Below are 19,303 nucleotides of genomic sequence, written 5' to 3'. Positions count from 1 at the left end.
AAAATTCTCTAGGAACATCCAAAACCAAATAACAAATATGCCAACGTCCAAAATCATTATATGAACATATAAGAACCTTCAAATCTTGATTATGAAGTTATTTACTCAAAAGTCAAATCTTGGTCAACTCTTTTTACCTTAAGGTTCGAACTAAATATTCCAATTGAATCACAAACCATCCTAGAACCAAACCAACTATCCCCTCAAGTCACAAAACATCAAAAGAAACTATAGGGAGAATCAAATGGGGGAATTAGGCTCTAATACTAAAAAAAAATCAACCGGATTGTTACAATAATTTATGAATACTGTGGGTATAAAGGTAACTTGAAGGAGAATTGTTATAAAATCATAGGTTATTTACCTGACTTCAAGATCAGAAAAAGTCTCAGGGTGTTGGTACCAAGTCTTATGGAAATGTTTTCCTGTTGAAGTGGGAGTTCTTCTGATAGTCAAACACAGGGGAATCAACCATAAAGGAATTTCTTCATTGAGAACTAACACAAATAATTGTTAAGTCCTGTAAACAAGTTTGATTCAGGTGATTATCATTCACTTATGGCAGGTATAACTACATTAATATCCAATGCATTTTAGTGTGATTGGATACTATACTCATGTGCTTCACATTATATTACCTTTTATATGGAAGTCTTTCATGATATAAAGAACTCTAGTCATCAGAATACTAGTGGAGTGCAATTGTCAGTAGGTAATAGATGTAAAATAACACATATAGGGAATGCTTCTACATTAGACAATCAGATGTTGAGGGATGTCTTAAATGTTTCAGGCTTTAAATTTCTACTAATTTTGTGTCTCCAAATTGACCAAGGAAGTACATTTTTGTGCACTTTTCTTCCCTGAATTCTATGTACTATAGGGTTTTTACAATGGTAGGTGATAGGGTTGGTAAGAGATACATAATACATATGAGAGGAACACCGATAGCGGGGGCTATTACTAGAGATACAAAAGATTCAATTTTTGTGGTAGATGAGACTTGGGCATCCATCAATAAATGCAATGAATCATATTTCCTCCCTAAAGAATAAAGTAGATATCAGAGTACAACATGATGATGAAGTATTTTCTTTAGTTAAGCAAATTAGACTGAAGTCTCCTTCTACTTGTAGTAGAATTAATAGTGTTTTTAAGCTTATTCATATGGATGTGTGGGTTCCTCATAGGATTTTTACCTATGATAGAAAACACTACTTTGTTACCTTAGTGGGTATACATGAGGTGATTTGTATGAAGAAGTATACATGAGTTTACTCTAGGGGTTTCATAAATAAGGGGAGAAAAAACTGTGTAGACTTCTGTAATGCCTTTAAGGCTTAAACAAGCCTCAAGACAATTGAATATAAAGCTAACTGAATAATTAATTAATAGTGGATATCAATAAAGTTCCTTTGATCATTCCTTTCTTACTAAGAAGCAACAGGCTGAAATGGTGACTATCCTAATCTAGGTGGATGATTTACTTATCACTGGGAGTCGTCTACACTGGTAAAAGATGCCGTCCAAACCCAGAGATCTAACGATCCTCATATTCCTTCATTTAAAATGTTTTAATCAAAAAATATTAGGACCGTTGATCTAAAACATTAACAGCCCAGATCTTTCCCTACCTTTTTAACCTAGAGACCAACCGGTCTAATATCTCAAACCCTAATTCATTTGTATATCTCATAGCCACCTCCGTTTTCCTCTTTCCTCTTCGTTCTCTCTGACCACCATGAATAATCAATCAAAAAAACCTTGCATAAATCTGTGCAAGGTCAGGAAACCCTTAGGAAATCGTCCTTTCCTGATTCATTACCCACAAATCCTGCTGACCTTTCCCTTTTGTTTGCCAAATCTAAAATGCCAGAACCTGGGTCTTTGAAATTAAAATACCATTCCGTCGTTTCTTTCAAATCAAACTTAGAAAATCAACCATTTTCTCTCTAGGCTATGGCAAAAGTTGTTTTCTTTCCATTCTCGTTGATAGAGATTCAAAATCCCAAATTCATAAACCCTAGACCAAATCGTGCAAAGTTCAAATCTCTGAAACCCTCCTCTGTTTTTTTAAATCTATGGTATGCATGAATGTTTCTCGGGGTTATCATGATTATTCTTGGTCAAGAGGTCAACCGAAGTGACCTCTGGACATTAGGGCTCTTTCCCCATGGATTTTGCCCTCAACAGTTGACTTCTCTCCTCTCAGGTAAGCTCCACTATTTTTCCCTCTATGTTCTCTAATTTTATCTCTGCCTTTTCTATCATCACTCGACTATTGTCATCTTCCACTATCTGATTTGAATCCTTTGAAACGTTAGAGCCTTAAATGGCACTATAAATAGGAGCCTTCAATGCTCTTACCTGACACTACTTACTACCTAACACTGAGGAGAAATAAATGCAAACACAAACGCTATCAATCATCTAAGAAATTTAGGGTTCAAAGCCTAGGTTTTCTTACTGTACTTTTTTTTTTCCGTTTGCTGAGTATTGTCGCTGGTTCAAACTTGAGGTTCTTGGGGTCTTAAGCAATTAAGAAAGAGCCTTCATTTGGTTTGCTGCTCTCAAAAAGGTCAACACATCTCTCATCCTTCTCTTTTGTTCATCTCCTTTGATTAAACTACTAATTGATTCCTACTGATCTTTGTTCCTAAGTTCACGACAGTCTACATGTTTTAGTTATTATGTGTTCACGTTCATCTGAACTTCATAACTATTCATTGATCTACAGTGCATCTCTGTAGTTTGTGAGTCTTGAAGTTGAGCTTATTATTTGATAACCATGACTGAGATGAATCTGAAGGTGTTTTAGTTTATATCCTCTGTCCTTTAACCTTAAGCTTAACTCTGAGTGTTTTAATGTTTTCTTCTCTACTTATGTTTGTTAAACTCTTTCGGAGTTGCCACTATGGTCTATTATTTTGTCTAGTTTCTATTGCTTTTGTTGACCTAATCATGTTTGAATTAAACTTTCTTTTCTTCTCCCAGTAATTCTGTTGTACACATTTGTTAAAAACTAAGTTATCTTTCCTCAATACACAATCATGATCCTGTTTCTTATCTTTGTTATAAAAGACTGATAACTTGTTAGGGTAAACTTGGTTGTTTTCTTGATTAGTCAACACTTTCAGCTGCATGCTCAATCTAAAACTTACTTGGTATCATACCTCCTGTCTCCAAGCCTTTAAGGTTGTCTTTAATCTATGTCCAGAACCACTCTAGTCCTTTCTCTACTGTTTATTTTAAAACCAAATCCGGCCCCTAAAATCTTTTAAGGATCTTTGCTGATGCTATCTCAACATGATGCTTTGCTTGAAGCTAATATCATTAGGAGTATGACTCTATATAACTTCTTAGGGATTCCATGTTTTAATCTATAAATATGTGGACCTATTGAGAAAGTTGATCTTGTCATGGATATCTTTGATAAACTCTATAAATGATTAGTCATGACTGTGTTACCTGAATTTTCATTGCTGATTTATTTTAAAGGTGTTAAAATAGTAGTATCAACCTAGGTCTGTGCTAAAAGCAAACCAACCCGTTCACACTAAGTTTGCTAGAAAGAAGAACCTCTGTATTTGTTGAGTTGTTGCTATATAGCTTTGCCTTTCCTTGGAATATTGTTTTGTTCTAAAATTCAAACTTTTGTAGTATGCTTCTGATGCTTCTGTTTGTCACCTTTATGTGTTTCAAAGTCAGATCTTTAAAATTCATGTGATATATGTTTGTTTGGTATCCAATGTAGACTATATGTTCTTATGTTAGGAGGGAAAGTATATATTTTATGGTAGGTAATGCTATAACACCTAGTTTACATTAAAAGGACCTCATTGGCATTTAAACCTGTAAGGAAAACATGTTGTTAGTGTTTAAGGGTATTTGGGAGTGGAGTTTGACTCGTGGTTGGGTTGCCCTCCCCGACACAAGCATTGCTCTAGGCCTTAAGTCCCTTGGGATGAAGTGTCAGGGGATTCAAAGGGAGCATCGACCTTGAGTAGAACTTCCTTCTTAGCCCTTAATTCATTGACACATTTAGTTCTTTGGGGGTTTAATGTTTAATGACAATGAAAGGTTTTCAATGTGAATTATGTGCTAAGCAGAACCACAACATTAATATAATTTCCCATAGTATTTATTAACCACTTGTTCCAATGGTCTATTTATGTACATGTCATATATGTTTTGAATATTTGATATACTTCTAATGACCTTCTTTCTTTTTTGTGCATGTATTCATTTGGGCCTGCTGAGTTCTTAAGGAATTCAGGCCCAAACCAGCTTTGCTGCATTTTTTTGAACAATCCACTCAGCTATAGCCGCGCCTCTCAATTGCTGGGTCTACTTTATTGAGGCCCAACCATCAGAGTCCAGTCCTCTCTCCCTTACTCCTTTCGTTACTGCTCATTATTTTCATAGCCTAGTTTACTGCTTCATTATTTTTGCTTACTGCCTTTGTTGTTTTATCGTGTTTTATTACCATGTATCTAATACTCATGTATTAGATTATGTGCTTTACCTTCATGCTCCAATATTACATGAACCATATGCAAACTATAACTAATATAGGACTTAAATATGAGAACTTCATAATCCACTCCGAGACACAAGAAACTAAGTACTCAACTAGCCAAGAACTTCCCATTTGATCTCATCTAGGAGAAAAATCACTATACATCACATGCTCCTCACGCCAGTAGAAAATATGCATTTCCAACCATAGTAGAAATCATCAAGAACTCTCTGAATCCCTTTTGCACAAAACCAAACGTCAGGACTAAATCATTCTAACTCAACCAAGCTACGTAGGTCACCAAAAACCCAAGATCATTGCCACGAAACACCTGTAGATACTCATTACCTCCTAAGAACCCAAAGAACTAATCATATCCCTCACCATGCTGATCCGACCTACTACTAAGCTATCCTATTCATCCAAGTTCCTTCTGAATTACCTTTGAATTGATACTTCTCCTTGCCATAACTCCACCGTCCTCAATCCAAACTCACCCTGCTGGACCCAAGCATAAAAACCTACCATCTAAGGCTCATAAACTACCGAATACTCTCTTAAATATCCTCGAAATTACCATATTCAAAATACTTACCCTAAAGAGGCTTCCTGCGAATCTAAAGCCATTACCTTAACCTTGATACTTATATATAGACTCCATAATGAAATAGAAATGCCATAAGTCTTGACAAAATCCAATGTAAACCTTAGCTTCTAGCCCATTACACATCCTTAAGATCCCCACTTGTTACATATAAAGCTTGAATCCATTAGAATCATTCTCGAGAGTCATCCACTATACTCAGGTATCAATTAGCTGATCAAATGAACTGAACAACCTGTCCCATTAGCACAACAACATCTAAGGAAGTAACCCATCCTTCTAAGCAGTCGAGTGATATCCTACTCCATACCTGTTACATCCCTTACAACAACAACTAATTCATCCAATGTTTCTCATATACCCATAAAACATAACACTACCCTTATCTAAAATTTCCTTTACTCGAGTCATCCTCGATCTCAACCTCTACAAGTCATAACCGATTCACCAGTATACGTCAAACTAAAACTAATACAACACTTAGCCGCGCAATGAACTCATCAATAGCAGACTCCCCCACTTGGCTCAAAGCCATAGGTCAAAACACACAGAAACTCAAGGTGCCCAAACTCTACTACTGCCATAATACCGTAGTGAGATTAAACTAAGTCCTTCATAAGCTCGTGCAACAAAAACCATCTAGTACATCAAACCATCTGAAAATCTAGCATTTACCCTCGTAACAGTCAAACCTACTCTCATAAGCGATTCAAACTTAAATTGCAACACACATATTTCACTAGAAAAAGAGGACTCCCAAAAAACAACATAGGGATCACACACCCTCAGGACACCCCATAGGAGAAAACCCACCTACTTCACCTCAAACTAACATCTCTTCATACCCTTCCACCGTCATAAACATCACAAAATCACTTAATCTTCTCGAGTCTGAACTCATATCATGACATGAAATCTACTTCACTCCCCACATCAAATCAAGAAGGAAATCAAACACCAAATAGTTCTTTCTACCCTCAAGTAGACCCTTCTCATTACGTTCAAACTGTTTACCTAGAAAATGGTAATAATAATTAGATTTGATTTTATGGTTCTAAAAATACATGATTTATTTTTATACTAGTTGTTAGGTAGTAGATATTAAGTGTGAGACTAGAAAATAAGATAAGAGTTTGAAAATAGAACGCTAAGTAAACTGATTAGTCGAGGATCGGGGCCTCAAACTCGCCTATACCGGGCCTCGGGGTTAAGCTAATGAGCTCGACTAGAGCCGATTGATGAAGAACTAATAGTTCTGAGAGATTTAATGAGGGCTCTTTATGATCAATGATGAGTAATAAATGAAGGATAATCAATGAAACACAATAAATGTAAGCAATAAATCAAAGTAGAGATAATGGAGAATGTTCTTGTTGTTGTACTGAATATCATGTGTGCAAAAAATAAAAAGGGTCCCCTTTATATAGGAGGGAGAATACCATCATGGTACAGATGCATTTATTACAAAGATATGTGGCAGGTACATCCATTTAATGCCACGGTATAGGCTTGCACTAGCTTAATAGACTTGGTCAGGTTTAATCACGTGCCTTGGGAATCTCCCACTCATTCATCATAGCCACCGATTTGCTTTGCCCCGAGGCCAAGAATAGGGAACCCTCGGGGTCGAGCCTTGAACTAGGACTTAGGCCTTCTGAAGACAGGCTATGGGATGTAATAACACAAAATCAGGCTCTCCAATTTTAGCCTTATACAGAAAGTCCCCGCATTTCCTAGAGTAAAATGATAAGAAACGATTTTGACATCGATCTCCTCGAGGCTCTCATGATGACATCATGATTATGATGTAAGATTTTGTGATAACTGAAATGTCCCATCAGTCCATCTTTCTAGAAGCATTCAATGTATCGCCAGTTTATTTTCCCAAAAAGCATTGATTGCGCCTGTCGATACATTTCCCAAAGGCGCTTATTGCGCCGTCGGTTGCGATACTGCCTTTCTATAAATGGAAGGTTACTTGAACCAAAATTCAACCCAACCATTCTTTAATAGACTTTAACCCTTTTCTTCTCTTCATCCTCATCCAAAATCTAGCTTCCATGGTTCAAGCTTGTGACCGTAAGGTCACATGCCAGCGGTTTTGCCAGTTATGCCATGGTTCCTTTTTATATCTTTTCCCCACTGAGTGGGATCGTACAGGTTTTTTTATTGTTGTTGTTATTGTTGTTGGCCCGAAAAAATGAGAGGGGGGCTTCGAATTATCCCCGTATTAGAAGATATGTGGACAATAAACTGCTGCTCATCTCCCTTAACTTCAACCTAGTGTGGCGCTTCACTCATTTTGCTTTCCATGGAATGAGTTGGTGCCATCTACTAACTTTTGCATACCACATCGGTGCAATGTCTCAAGAAGTGGCTTCCCAATAGTATCGCCGACGAGACCCATACTCACCAAAATTTTCACCAAGCCACAATTTTCCCCGCTTGTTGAAAGCTTTTGCTCTTTGATAGGCTACAACCTCTTCCTCATCTTTTTCTGCTTCGGAGGAGATTCTCGAAGATGTTGTTTGGGAGATCGAAATGGGGTCCATGAGGAAACGGTTCTCGCAGATGTCACTTCAGAGGTTGTACCTCCGAAAGTAGACTAGGCTTTTAGACTGCTATTTTCTGCTTCTTTGTTTCTATGTGAGGACCCCTCGTGGGATTTTTTAATAGTCGTTTAATTAATAAAAAAGTTTCTTCAGTTTGCTTTCGACTTGTGTTGGATTCCCTTTTGCCTGTGTTTATGAAAAAACCCAAGCATGTTTCTTTATCGATCGATCCTAATACTGGACTCAGAATAGGAATTCCTTTGGTTCTCGAGTGGTTGATACAATGTTCTTTAAAATTCCTTGTCAACCTTTGGGCCAAGCCTGGATTGATCCTATACGAACCTAGGTTGCCAGAGCATCTGAGTTCGAGTTGAGTGAAAGCGGGGTCCCGATTCTCTTTGGAGTGAGGCTTAGCCTTGTTAGGCCTTGCTGTTAGTCCTCGAGTGAGAGCCTGCTTGATCATTTGAAAATAAAGATAACCTTTAGGCCTTTACAAATAGTCCCCGGGTCAAAGTTTGTTTGCACTCGGGTGGCCTCCAACTGAGCAAAAATTGGCCTTGAGTTTAAAATGAAGATAGCCTTAAGGCGTTATAGAGATTTCCTGAGCGCGGATGCATTCAAACTCAGGTGGCCCTCAAGTGGGAATTGACTCAAACTCGGGTAGCCCTTGGGCTTAGTAGTCGAGCAGGCATCGGTTCAAGCTCGAAGTAGAGATAGCCCTGAGGCTTTATGAATAATTCTCGAGTGAGAACTGACTTGGTCTTAGGTGGCCCGGGGGTGAAGGATCGGGTAAAAGACTCGCACTTGTAATAGCTGAAATTCTTTAGATAGGATACCACCTCGAGGCTAGGTTTATGTGGACAGCTCCTTAGAGCTCATAGTTATAGTAATAGAGATCCTCGAGATCGGGCACCATCTCAAGGCTTGACTAGCTTTGATGGCTCCTTAGAGCCCAATTTTATATGAATAGAGATCCTCGAGATCTGGCACAATCTTGAGGCTATATTGGTATTGATGGCTTCTTAGAGCTCATCTTTGCGATAGTGGAGATCCTTGAGATCGGGCACCATCTCGAGGCTAGGTTGACAAAGGAATCTCTGACCCCTCGAACGTTGTACGACAATGTCATTCGTATGACATGATCACGAGATGACCGAGATGGTCTTTCCAGTATACTTCCCCAAAAGTGTTAATGGCCTAGTTAGAATTAGTTGGCCTTTAAAGTAGGCAGACAGTCACCGCTTGCTCTATATAGGAGTTTGCTCTCCCTTTATTTGGGGGTTTCGCTACTTTGAGCAGCCATCATTTTTATCGAGTTCTCCTTCCTCGTGCCAGTTCTTTCATCATTTTAACTCAAAACTTTCGCCTAAGTTTTCATTTCCCTTCTCTTGATTTACCATAGTTATGGCAGCTACGCCAAAACCCGCTCACCAAGAAGAGAAGAGTACCGCCTCTGCTTCTCGCTCGGTCAGTGGTACATCACCGGTGTTAGGCGATCTCACCTCGAGATGTTTTAGCTCGAGGAGGGCCCTTTTTTTACCTCCCAATGTTGAGGTCCATTGGGAGCATGGATCGAGGTTCACTTCATCAATAGGAGAGGGACACCTCGAGGTAGTGCGGAGAGACTGCAGATGGAGAGAAAAGGTGGTACTAAAGGTATCTTCCCTGGAAAAGAACATCATGGCTCATGTAGAGGGGTTGTTGAACGTATGCAGTTACCCCTTCACGTTGGGCCCTCTTGATAGAGTCGTGTTTGACTTCTGTTGAACATATCGGGCTACCCTGGCACAGGTTCACCCGTTGTTTTGGAGGATAGTATTGTTGATGAGGTTCTTTGCTGAGGAAGTCGGGCTTGAGTTCACCCTTAGCTATCTCATCAGATTGTATCAGCCCTTTCATTACCGAGGCCTGATAGCTTTACGATGTCGATCCACCACGCCCTTTGTTGCGGATGATGAAGAAAATAGGGACCGAGAGTGGATGAATAGATTTGTCTAACTGCAGACTGTCGATATTATCCCCGTGGATTTCCTGAGAAATGGAATTTCACCCGTAAGTGGTACACTTGTGTTTTCATTATTTTTGTTTATGGTGGAGGAGAACTCTGTAAAAATGTTTTCCTTTTCCATTTTACAGCAAACCCATGGATGCCATACGAGGTTCCCGGCCTGGCGGATTGGAATTGGAAGCTGGCAGCTCGCTCGACCTACGATGGGCGTAAGTGGCGAGACCTGTCAAATGGTAGATGGGAGGCAAAACACCACGATATGTACCGTGTGGTTTTATTCCTTTTGAAAGGTACTTTATTTTATGCGTATTAACTCCATCATAGCTATGCCTTGGGAATCTCCCACTCGTTCATCATAGCTATCGATTTGCTCTGCCCCGAGGTCTAGCATAGGGAACCCTCGGGGTCAAGCCTCGAACTAGGCCTCGGGCCTTCTGATGACGGGCTATGGGATGTAATAACCATCATAAAATCGGGCTCTCCGATTTTATCCGTATACACAAATCATATGAACACATCTCGCAATCATATCATACTCATCACGTAGCCATCCAACCATCACTTCCACTAATAGGGACATTACCGAACACATAAATCTAAAAGCACATGCTCACACAATCAACACCTCAGTGCTCAAGCTACAGGCAAAGCCCGACCTCAAGTCCTCCAAACTGGCCCAACATCAACACATAGAAATCACATCTCGTCCCTCGTTCAGGGAATGACAAGCTGTCGATGCGCTCATACACGCACACGAATGTGTGGAAGGAATTCAAGGAGTTACATTTCAGCTGAATCAATGTCGCACGATAAGAATTCAAGAATGTGGAATTTCCTAAAGGTTCTGTAGCCTCTCGAAGATAAGTACAAACGTCTCTGTATCGATCCGCGAGACTCTACTAAACTTGCTCATGACTCGTGAGACATATGTAATCTAGGCTCTGATACCAACTTGTCATGACCCAAAACTAAATGTGTCATGATAGAGCCTATCGTGGTACTAGGCAAGCCAACACACTACCAAAACCAATCAATATTTTCATTTTAAGATAAAAACCAAACCAATTTAACAATAAACCTTCATATTTACCGTGAAAATGGTAACGATGTTTACCGTGAAAATGGTAACAACAATTAAATTTGAAGATGAGATTCTAAAAATACGTAATCTATTTTTATGCTAGTTGTATGAGCAGACGATGCTAAGAATATGAAGTTTAACGATGAAATGAGAGCTAAAATGAAGCAATAATTAGACCGAGGGGCTTACTGCCCTGGCTTCGGACTGGCCGATGAAGGACCTCGGGGTCGATACCCGGGCTCGATCTCAAGCTATCGGGGATAGTCATGAATGGGATAATAGTTAGATTATGATCAAACAAAGCTCTATATGGCCAAGGCCAAGCGATAAATAAAGAACAAGTAAGAAAGTGAATAAATACTAAAGTGCCCTCGAGCCAGTGAGAGCAAGCGAGTTAGAGAGAAGAGAGAGAGATATTATTGATCTTGTAGAGAAATAGTTGGAGCAACATCAGCCCTTTACAAGGTGGTGTGTGTTCCTTTTATATAGGAGGGGAACCCGGCTACAATACATGGACATTAATTGTAAAGCATGGAGACGTGACGGCTAGACGTGACACTTTGGCGTAGGCTCCGGATAGGCCGGCCCAGTCAGACTTATCCGTGTGCCAAGGGAACATCCCCTTTTATTCTAGCATCATCTTCCATCTTCTTCGAGTCGAGCCCCGAGGGAGGGAACTTGATCGTGGCTTCACGTCCTCGGTGTCTCGAGGCATTCTTCCGAAGTGGCTTGATAGCAAGAAATAAAGTCCTCTGATTTTTCCGCATACATATAGTCTCCGCGTTTTCTAGAACGAAGCGATGGGAAATGATTCTGACACCTGAATCCTCGAGCTTCTTTTGGTTACATCATACCAATGATGTAACCTGTGGCGCGAGCTTCTGTGGCAACTGGGGTGCCCCGTGGACTTGTGCATTTCGACATTATTTAACGCGTTGTCTATTCCCGTTCTCCAAGGTGAGTGTACCGCCATCAATTCGGTTTCTCAAGAGCGTAGTAATTGCATCTGCTGGTCAATCTTCCAAAGCCTCGATGATCGTGTCATTACCCCTATAAATGGGGGTGCCTTGGCGCTAATTTTTCTATCCCAATGCTTCCGTTGGCTTATTTACCCATTTATTCTTATCATTTTCCTCCATCCTTGAACATCATGTTTGGGTCTCATGGCCCCAAGGCCATTTGGCAGAGCTCCTGCAGGCGATATTGTGGCCTGTTGCTGGAGTTTCCCTTTATCGAGCATGCCCGAGCTGTCCTATCGCTGCTGTGGTCGTTGTTATGTTTGCTGCTGTTTGCTCGAGATGATGACATATGAGGGTCAACTTTCCTTGCTCGCAAAAAGCTCCTCGGATTACATACCGCTACTCAAAAGGGGGCTCATATTATACACCGTTGCTTACCTTCATATCCCGGCTCAATGAGATGCTTTGCCCCGAGCTAGGGGCTTGCATGTCTAGATGTTCCATTAAGTGGGCTCTAAGTAGCCGTGCAAGCGGGACCGAAGCTTGTTTGGTCCGCTGTCTCTCCAAGGTTCTCTTAGCCAGCGAGGGTCCTCGAGCTTCGGTAAGCTATGGCATTTTTTAATCCTTCCCTGCTTCTTGCCCTATCCCTAGGGGATATCAGTGTGGAAGGCCTGGATGAGTCTTCTGAGGATGTGCGTCTGGAGGCGCCCGTTTTAGGAGGTGGACCTTCAAAGGCAGATCGGTCTCTAGGCTTTTACTTCACGCGTGCATCCTTTGTAGGCTTTTGTAGTTGTATGTAAGGACCCCTCGAGGGCTGTTGTACATGGATTTTTATGAATATGAATATACTTCCTTAACTTATGCTTTCGATTCTTGCCTTATTATTACATGGTCTCGTGCCCTTCGAGGCCGTTGAATGTTTTCCTTTGTTGCTGACTGCTGATATCTAACTCGGATGCGAGCGTCCTTTCCGTTCCTCTACTAATTGATGTGGCTCTTTTCCGAGCCCATCGTCATACCTCGAACCAAGCCCGAATTGATCCGATAGGTTCGGGCTGTCAAGCCCTCCGAGTTGCATGGAGATAATACGCTGAGTTTTGGAGTTTACGAGAATGGTAACCTGAGTGAAGGTCAGTTTTGGGTACCTGGGGTTCTCTTTTGAACTTGATGCATATAGCTTTTTAAATCATAGGGGATAGACTTCTGTTGAGGGGTTTCCTGTACTCAGGCTCCGCCTCGAACCTTCCCGGAGCCTTCGTAATCGGAGCTTCACATACTTATTTTTCTTTTAGAAAAGGGAACCATTAGATCGGGTACCGCCTTGAGTCGAGTGATGGCGTTGAACGCTTCCCGGGGCTCACTCCGAATAGGTGAATCGTCGCTGTTTCCCGCATATATGTGGGGAGTCTTAGACTTCTTCAAAATGACTCACTATTTTAGATAGCTACTCTTCCGCCTTGGCATAGGGTTCTTCATTTCTTCAGGCGCAAAAAGCGTTGGTGCACGTTCTTGCTTTAGTCTATCGATTCTACTATAGCCATGACAACTACTTCGAGGCCGGCCCGCCAGGGATTGGGGAGTGCCACTCTCGGCGCTCAGGATCCACAGGAGTTCACTCTGAAGATCATGTCTTTGATAAAAGAGGAACATCTGGAGATGGTGAGGAGATACTATAGATGGAGCGAGGGGATAACGTTGTAGGTTCTTTCCCCGAATGAGAGCATTACGGACTCTGCTGATGGATTCTTGAGCGTATACCTATATCCTTTCGCATTTGGCCCCCTTGATAGGGTCGTGCTTGATTTTTGCTTGAAGTATCAGGTTACTTTGGCGCAGATACATCCGTCATTTTGGCGAGTAGTGCTGATGATGAGGTCCTTTGCGGAGAAGGCTGGGCTTGAATTCACGCTCAGTCACCTCGTCAGGCTGTACCGGCCTTTTCATCACCAAGGCCTGCTAACATTGCGGTGCCGTTCGTCCATGCCCTTTGTTGTCGATGACGAAGAAGATAGGGATCGTGAGTGGGGCCGGTTGGTCTGTCTGGGTCCAGGTGGCTGATATCATCCTCGTGGAGCTCATGCCATTTCCTGAGGGATGGAATTACGCACGTGAGTCAAGTGTCTGGCGTTTTTCAGATTTTCCTTATAGCAAAAAGTTGGTTGACTAATTGTGTTTCTCCCTTTTTACAGCAACTTCATGGACGCCGGGCGAAGTTCTCGATCTGCCCGGCTGGGTCCGGAGGTTGGTGACCCATTCAACCTGCGATGAGCGTAGGTGGCGAGCTGTATTACGTATCAGATGGGGAGCGAGATACCAAGGTATGCGCGCACGCTATCTTTGCCTTCGTATATTTGAGATGACATTTTCCCCTTTATTTTGTATCGGCTTTGCCGCTGTAGGTACTGGGCGGTTCCTTGGGATGAGGCATTGCTCTTCTAAAGAGGGGAAGGAGTCATCTGCTTCCGAGCTGAGGGACGATGGCGATAAATGGGATTTGTACCTGCAGTGTTGTGGAGCTTTTAATGGGGCTCAACGGGCACGTACCTTTGATGAGGTGGCATCACCCGAGCCTGCTGTCCCTGGAGTGTTTGATTCCAGGATGGTGGTTCCTCTGAGTGAATATGCTTTGCCCGAAGTTGACTCTCCCGGGGCCGAAGGAGCAGGACCAACAGGAATGTGCTCACCTTCGAGGAAGTCCACCGGCTTCACTTCATGGTGAGTTTCGGCGCAGTTATCCCGATATTTCGCGTCTTTCGTTCTTTATTGAGCTTTTCTTTTGCAGGTCTTTGATATGCTCAGGTCTAAACTGTTCCGTCAAGGGTCCAGTCTTTGGGAAGCTCTGGACGAGGGTGAGTCCTTTAAGCTCCTTAGCGAGGAGAAGGAGGTTGAATTGATGCATTGACAATATGAGGCGTACCAGAGCTTTAATTACGAGAGCTACTTGATGGAGCATGTAACCCTTTTTAGTACGCGCTTCGCTCCTTTTGACTCTTAAGGTTAACCCCTTTTTCCTATCTTAGTTGCTGAAAAAGACGGAGGCCTTGGAATACCTTAAGGGTGAAGCCGACATCGTCAGGAATGTTTGCGGTGAACTAAGGACTCAGGTGCAAGCTCAAGCTTTAGAGGAGAAAAGGGCCTCAGCCAAGGTTCCCGCCTTCGAGGTCCAACTCTGTTTGGCTTGTGAAAATGCTTCAGTTCAAGCAGATGTGATCGCAAAACTCGAGACCCATCTCTCAAAGGTCAGGGCTGAGATAACCGATGCTCGGGCTGAAGCATCGTTGAGTCGAACCAAGGCTGATCAGGAGATGGCGATTCATATGAAAAATGCTGCTGACGCCTAGGCTGAGTTGAAACGGGCCCTCGATTGTGAGAAGAGGATCGAAGAATATGTTCGTTATAGATCCCACAGAGAGGTACTCTAGGAGGTCGGCGCTAGGGGCTTCGTTCTCTCAAGGGAATTGGCTCGTGCAAGGGAGGACGAGAGCGATGCTCGGTTACATCTTGCTGACATCTCGGAGAGCGAATCTGGGGCTGGTAGGCCGTAGCCTTTTGGAGCGGAGCATAGATTCCATCATTTTTCAATTTTGTATTTGATATCTGCAGAACATGTTTGTAGATGGAGAGCGCGCCTTTCGCGTATATAAAACAAGGGAAAATTTGAAGCTTTATCTCTTTCATATACCTTTCTGCATTGATTTTGACCAGGCGGGCTGGTTTCGGTGTTTGACAGGAACCTCGTAGGTCCGGAGCTAATTAGGCAGGCCTGGAGGCTTTTAAGCCCGACTTTTGTCGTAAGTAGGCATTGGGGCCTCTGTGCTTTTCCCAACTGTTTAGGCTCAATCTTTGAGCCCGACCTTGACTCAAGCTTACCATACCCCCAGTCTCTTGTGCCTGCATGAGCGGATGATAATCATTTTTATTTCTCACCCCCGGGCGTTTATTGTTTCCAGTATTTTGGGTTCAGTCTCCGAGTCGCGTTGCGACTCAAGCTTCAATTGACCCTCAAATTTTTTTGTGCCTGCATGGGCGAATGATGATGGTTTTTATTTCTCGCCCTTGGTCGTTTGTTGTTTCAACTATTTTGGGTCCAGTCTCCGAGTCGCATTGCAACTCGAGCTTCAATTGACAAATGAATGGTGTGAGAATATCGGAGTGACAAGTGATAAAGCGTAGAAATTAAAATACTCCATTACACAAGAAATGAATAGAAAAGCATTATTTAGGAAATACATTAAGATATCTTTGTTTGAAGGGGAGCTTTGGCGTAATTGATAAAGTTACAGCCATGTAATCAGGAGGTCACGAGTTCGAGCCGTGAAAACAGCCTCTTGCAAAAATGTAAGGTAAGGCTATGTACAATAAATCCTTGTGGTCCGGCCCTTCCTCTAGCCCCGCTCATAGCGGAAGCTTAGTGCACCAGGTTACCCATTTTATTAAGATATCTCTAGTTAATGACTAAATTAATATAACAATAGAATTGTTTGCTATATGATTATTAGTGTATGATTTTTTGTTTTTGGCCTTGGCAATAGATGTTCTAACGCGCAACATTCAAAGGGAGGTGTCATGATGAATGTTATTTGCGGATGGCATAGTACTGATTGACGAGACGCGAGGTAGTATTAACGTGAGGCTGGAGGTTTGGAGATAGACCCTGAAGTCAAAAGGTTTCAAGTTGAGTAGGACTAAAACAAAGTACTTGGAATGCAAATTCAGCGGCGCGAATGAGGAATCAGACATGGAAGTGAGACTTGATTCGTATGTCATCCCGAAGAGAGAAAGCTTCAAGTACCTCAGGTCTATAATCCAAGATATTGGGGGATTGACAAGGATGTCACACATCAGATTGATGTTGAGTAGATGTAGTTGAGGCTTGCATCTGGGGTTTGTATGCTAAGAATGTACCATCAAGACTTAAAAGTAAGTTATACAGGATGGTAGTTAGACCGACTATGTTGTATGGGCAAGTGTTGGCCTGTCGAGAACACCCATATCCAGAATCTAAATGTAGCAAAATATCGAAATGGATGTGTGGGCATACTAGGAGAGATAAGATTAGGAATAAAGATATATGGGACAAGGTGGGAAGATGAGATAGTACGGGCATGTGAAGAGGAGGTGCATAAATGCCCAGGTGAGGAGATGTGAGAGGTTGGTCATAGTGGGGCTGAGGAGAGGTAGAGGTAGGCCTAAGAAATATTGGGGAGATGATTAGGCAGGACATGACGCATCTGCAACTCACCGAGGATGTAACCCTTGAGAAGGGGGAGTGGATTTTGAGAATTAGGATAGAAGATTAGTCGGTCGGTATGCGTGTCTCTTTTTCATGCCGATAGTATTAGTATTAGTCTCATATTTTTGTATCTGATTATCCGCAGGTTTCTTTTATTATATGTTATCTCTTTAGCTTCGGCTATTCTATCATCTTATCTTGTTGTTTTTTAGCCTCGTATTTCCGTATTAGCCTTGTTAATTTTTTATCTTGCCGTCATTACTGCTTGTTGTTTTTTATTCCTTTTTATTTATTTTTCTTGAGCTTAGGTTCTGTCGGAATTGAACATTCTACCTTCACCGGACCCCATTTTATGGATGATACTGGATTTGTTGTTGTTATTATTGATTTTTTTTGTTTGATGAAAAGATGAAATTCCTAATAATAATAAGGATGATCCTCAATCATGGACATGGGTACAGTCAGATTTTCCAACTAAGTAGGAAGTGAAAGTGATAATTGAGACTGACCTGAGAGGACAACCAAGTCAAGAATGTTCAATCCCTTAGGCTGGTAGAATTCGAGCAAATCAGTAATCTTCTCACGGCCCATTGGAACCAAATCAGCTTCATTGGCATAGGAAACTCGGCCATCTTTCCTGCCATAAGGCACCATCCAGAACGGACCTCCTACTGCAATTGTGGCATCTCTTGCAGCCGCTGTTAGAATATAAGCACATGACACTGTCTTTGGGCACTTCTTCTCCACTTCTCTTTTGATGTCATCAATCACTTCATACCCCCTTTAATGACTTGCTTGCCTTGGCTTTCCTCTCACTTCCTTTGTGGTCTAATAGTATTGAAGCATCACATCCCTACCATAGATTAACAGGTATGATTCATGGGGAAACAAAAATGCCAATTACACAACTTTATAAGATTTTACACCATCTATGTCATTATTGGCAAAATCGGTTGAGCATGTCTTTCTTATTTTCCAACTCAAAGAACATTAAGCTTGTTCCAAATTGTAAAGAGAAAATTGGATTATATACACACCTAAACTGTTCCAGAATAAGCTAACTGGTGAATACTAGGGCATTATCAATTATAGTAGTGATAGAAAATTTTCAAAAATTGTCGGATAATTACCATAAAAACATGAAATAGTGTTGCTGTTTGCACCCGACTTTTCATCTTGACGTTAAGTTTTAACTTTCCTAGGTTCCAATATGCGATATTTTTATTTCGGCAGAAAGATCCAAACTTTGAAGTTTATGGATTTCTATAGTGATATCAAGTTAATATATAATATTAGTCGAAAGACCTGATTGAGTTCCAAACTAAATATTCTTATATATTTTGTGAATATTTTAATACAAACACAAGGTGCGAGCGAAAATTACTGGATTCACATGAAGGGGCAAGTGCACAGATAGCATTTTCAGGTATGCTATTTTAAGATTAGTCAATACTTATTTTGTTCTGAAATTTTAAACTAAATTCTTAAATTCAGGTAAATTCAAGACAATTTTGTCCTGAAAATTTGAACTGAAAAACTGAAATTCAGGACGGACTGACTAATTTCTAAATAGCTAGTGGTGCCATTTCTACTCACATGAACCCATATAACCCAATTATTTCCGTTTCTATACAATTTGCAGTTTTTAAGAATATAAATACATTAAATTATTCAAGTTTAAATATTAAGGTGATGTTTTTCTTTATATATATATATATATATATATATATATATATATATATATACATATAAACATCTACAATTAAAAAGAACTTGTAAAAAGATAAAGCAAAACAGAGTGATTAAGTAGGAAGACTTACCCTAACGGAGCAGTCATGGAAATGAAACCTCATGAGGGCAGCAGCAAGTGTATAATCCCTGGTGACCCATTTCTTGACATTTTGGTGCACAATTCTCTCGAGATTCGGACACCTCCGATGATAGTAATCAAAAGACAAGGCATCCGATATTAGTCCAGCAGTGACAGCTACGAGGAAGGAGTTCAGAAAGAGCAACGCAATGATAGTAGAACTTGTCTTCATTTTAGGTTAATTTGGTTTGTCTGATTACTCTACTCTTGTCTATGTATAGTGGTATGAATGATATATTAGGTTGAGGATACGTGACACCCACCAAAAAATTCATAGTCTAGGACGTGCAGACATGTAGGATAATTAATTATTTGACTTAAGTAGTGCTGTCCGCACGCGAGAGTGATCTTTCATGGACTATTCATAGGAGACATGATTTCACTAAATGTCATGTCAACTTAGACATAGTAGCAAGGACTAAGAAGGATATGCTTCCCAAACTTTTATAATGCACAGCTTGTTGCAAAGATAATTAA

At 41.1% G+C, this 19,303-nt stretch overlaps 1 long non-coding RNA gene across 1 annotated transcript; it reads right to left on the bottom strand.

Annotated features, from left to right (window-relative positions):
- Positions 1-801: 801 nt before the first annotated feature.
- LOC138891226 (uncharacterized) lies at positions 802-18,997 on the bottom strand. Its single transcript, XR_011407583.1, has 3 exons — positions 18,777-18,997; positions 17,466-17,809; positions 802-6,137 (listed from the first exon to the last, which is right to left on the bottom strand). It is a non-coding gene; the product is annotated as an uncharacterized lncRNA (long non-coding RNA).
- Positions 18,998-19,303: the final 306 nt, after the last annotated feature.

Source organism: Nicotiana sylvestris, chromosome 5, assembly GCF_000393655.2.
Source record: "Nicotiana sylvestris chromosome 5, ASM39365v2, whole genome shotgun sequence".
Lineage (NCBI taxonomy): Eukaryota > Viridiplantae > Streptophyta > Magnoliopsida > Solanales > Solanaceae > Nicotiana > Nicotiana sylvestris.
Note: the sequence above shows the minus strand (reverse complement) of the source record. Positions and strands in the feature narration are given on the sequence as shown.